Genomic DNA, 4,052 nt, shown 5'->3' with positions numbered 1-4,052 from the left:
TAACCCACAGTGACCAAAAGGAATAATAAAAACAACACAAAACTTTCTATCCTAAGTCGGTGCTCCTCCTTTTTCTTCCTTTTAAAGTAACATCTTGTAAAAACATGCTTTCTGTGATAGATTGATACAGGTCTACAGTTAATGTTTACACAGAAATATCTGTGCTTTTTTAAAACACTATTCAAAGCAGGTATATGACAAGTATTTTGAATAAACAGCGCAAAGTTCCTTTATTTTTATCTGTGAAGATATTATTTATCCCTGAGAGCTCTCGAAGTCTGCCTGAAAAGATTGCACAATTCCAGCTGCCTGCAAGTCTGTGATTACGTACATTATAATATATCAAGAAACATTTTGGCAACAGAATTGTTTTGCAGGGATATTGCTCTCTGCTGGAAAAATAGAGAGGCTGAGTGCCACATTCCTTAATCAAGGCCTCTGTCATCTTAAAATCTTTTTCTTCTGTCACGGCAGTGTTAACAAACTATAGCCTAAAAACCAGAATGCATATTTTCAAGAATGCATAATTACTTTCACTCTGAAATTTGACCTTGAATTTGTCCTGTTTCTGGTTTGGGGCACCAAACTGTTTTTCTGATTGTGTGTTATGCTGAGGGATTCTGTCATCAGACATTTGCCCCTTCTTAGAGCTGGAGAGCGCTTTTATATTCTTCATATATCCCCCTTATGAGCCAGCTTCAGCCCTTTGTTTTAATTGTGTAGAGGCTGCATGTTGGAACATGAAACAAAATGTTTTCTTCATTAATGCTTCCTGTATTACTATTGGTCTGACCCTGATGGCTATGTCCTACTTGACATTTCCCACAAATTTACAGTATCAGCACATAAATCAGCATTGAGCAATCATAAAGTATGCAGTGTGATGAAAAACATTTAATTCTTGAACATTTCTTCTGTGAACACAAAATCTAGTTCCTTTGCAAAGGAAGATCACACTTATTTGCATTTTAAGTAAGTGGGATTGATAATGTGAAGAAGTGAATATGACTTTCCTTATAACATGTTTTTCTCATTCATTTTTACAGTCTTGCAGAATTTGACCAGCACTTGTGCAGTGAGGATTCTCCTGTGACAACTTACTGCTCATAGCAATTCTTCTGTGTGTAATAGCTACACATACACACATTTGCACATGGAACAGCTAAGTGACATACATTTGCCTGAATAATCCTGTGATATTTGCTTGTTTCTTACCTACACTTCCATTACTGGTCAGGAAGGCTTTTCATACTCTGCACTGGAAACAAAAGTACTTCAATTATTTCCAGAGCCCTCTACCATTGCCCAGATGCAGCAATCAGTTCAGCTGCACCTCTGCCAAGTCCTCTGCTTCCTCCCATTCCTTACCTCTGCCCCCTGCTTCAGTGCTCAGCCAGCACAGGCTCCTACAACCCTCATCTACAACAGATGCACTTACAACTAGCCGTGATTGAAAAACACACTGCCAAACACCCTCTGCCATTAGCTGCAAGAGTCTGAATGACACACAAAGGCCACCGTTTGTGTCATCTTGGTAAAATCAGATCTTTACATACTTTCCCATGAAGTTGATGCAGGACAGAGCATAGCGCACATACCACGTCAAGGAACTCTACCAACCATGTTAACTCGAGGTATGGGACCAGAACATGAGGATCAGCCACTGCTAAGTCACTGAGGATCAGTCACTACTGACTAGGTGCTCAAATGGCATATGAAATCTAATGGTAACAAGTGCAAAATAATATATATAGTACTATGTTCCTATTTTTCCCCATATACATGTAAAAAGATGTTTTTATGTATACATTTTAAAAAGTTCTCAGTGAGCTGTCACAACTCAGAGAAACGTTTTTACTGTCAGTGCTCAGAAATATCAGTGACATTCCTCCCTGGAGTAAAAAAGCTGAAGAATCTATTAGGAATTGCTGTGAAGAAGTAAGGAATGCACAAAATACTGTTGTGTATTGGAAGGTGTGTGGGGGGAAACCAACCAGCTTTTCAGTCTTCCTGACAGCTTGCAACCCTTTCTCTCGCAGAGCAGGGTCGCACCTGCCACATCCACACATCTGGCACGACTTTAGCAGACACCCCAGACTTGGGCTTCCTGACAGAGAAGTTGTGCGTGAACGGCATGACTGTGCCTTGCCGACTCCGGACTTGCTGCCACAGTCAAAATCAGTGCTGAGTGTTCCAGCTGCACAGAAACTCTCTTCCTCTTTCATAGTACTGGAGTTAAACAACAGAAGAAGCAGCAAACTTTGACATACTAGTTCATATGTCTGTCACCACCACAAACCCTACACACCCTATGTGGATCAGGCACACAGCCTCCACCTCCCTTTCCCCATGCCCACCCCAAAGCTTTCTCCTTACCCCTTCTTCTGTATCTCTCAAGTCCCGAGTGTGACTGTCCCCTCCTCCATTTCACTCTTGAGGAAATCTGTGCATGCCTAACAAGTTAGAGAGGGCAGGTTTATGGATTCTACTCCCTCATGGTGAGAGGCTCAGGATCTAAGGAACGAAGAGGAAGATAAGACTAAGTTCTATTGAGTAGCCTCAGGTTTTCCTTTAAGGGCTGGGCTTTGGCTAGAACAACACTCATAGCCTTACAGATGCATGTGTATTCAGGACAGAAGTTAGAAAATTACTTTTCATGCAGCTGCGTCACCTCTGGATGATGACACAGGAAGAGGGGTAGCCCATGGTGATTGCAGCAGCAGGACAGCACCACTCCTGAATGTGACTCTGTAGGCTAGCTTTATCATTATCATTATTATCAACTGACCCCAAGCTAGTTCCCTACTGACAGGAAAGAGCCAGCAGGGAGACTTCAGAAAGCAGCAGGATGCCCTTTTCCCTCAGCCACTGTTCTATCCGTGGGTCCTCATCTTTTATGTCCAGCATTTCCTCTCCACTATGAAGAGGCTGGATGATGGGCAACTATCTCAGTTGCCTTGGCAGCAGCTGGAATGGCTTTGGGATCTGTCCCGTTCATTCCCCAGGGTGCTTCCACCCATCCACATGGCTTCTGTGCAGAACAGCAGCTAACGAGGTGCTGGCAGAAAAGCTGCAGCAGGCACCCTGGCAGGCTGCAGAACACGTCAGAGGCAAGTGAGTGCAAAGGTGCAGCAGCAGCACCAAGAAGGATCAACAGCACAAATCACAAATTCACATTAGTCTACCAGCCTGTACAAGTATCATCAGGTACTGTGCGCAGCATGCAGGACTGGGAAGCATGGCATCTGTGCTGTGGTTAAGTTTGGTTTGTTCTAAGGCAGAAGTTGCTTTCAATGAGATGGGAATAGGAAGAAAGTGCAGACCCTCAGACATGAGGCATCAGATATCACCTGGCAGGCCAAGGCTTTACACATAGCAGGACTGCTTTTACCTTCTTACGCATAATTTAAAATAATAAATTAAAAAGTCTGGAGCTCATGCAGACCCTACTATAAAGAACAACATATCAACTTGTAAAAAAATACCCCTAAAGAACCCTCTGTTCTTCTAGTTACTAAAACCCCAATTTAGGAAAGCTCTTAATACATGATGAATTTTGGAGACACAACTAAAAGTGCTATTTTGCTACCTTGCATGACATAGATATTTCTTTTGGCAATACTAATAATTAACAAATGTGGCTTAAAATGTGACATGCAGTGAAACACACAGTTCTGGTACTAAACTTCCACCAGCAAGGCTGGCAGCTTTCCTCAGAGCCTGTCCCTGCCACGCATCTTCAGGTCTGCTCTGCAGAAAGCACCATTGTCCTGGTTTCGGCTGTCTAGTTTGAATTTTACAGCCTTCAGAGAGAAGCAGGATAAAAATCCAAATTCCCAGTTTATGCTGAAAACCTACTTCAAAAATATTTAAAAAACTCCTTTTCTATCCAATAAATTATACTTTGCATTCTGTGATTCAGTTCACAAAATAAGACAGATATTGAAAAAAATAAGCTGTTGGCAACTAACAATGCCCACAATGACTCTTGAATCATTGAAATGGGGCAGATCTCACAGCTCCATAGGTTTCCAAACAGCCATCACTTAGGA

Source organism: Strix uralensis, chromosome 1, assembly GCF_047716275.1.
Source record: "Strix uralensis isolate ZFMK-TIS-50842 chromosome 1, bStrUra1, whole genome shotgun sequence".
NCBI lineage: Eukaryota > Metazoa > Chordata > Aves > Strigiformes > Strigidae > Strix > Strix uralensis.
This window is presented reverse-complemented; position numbering follows the sequence as displayed.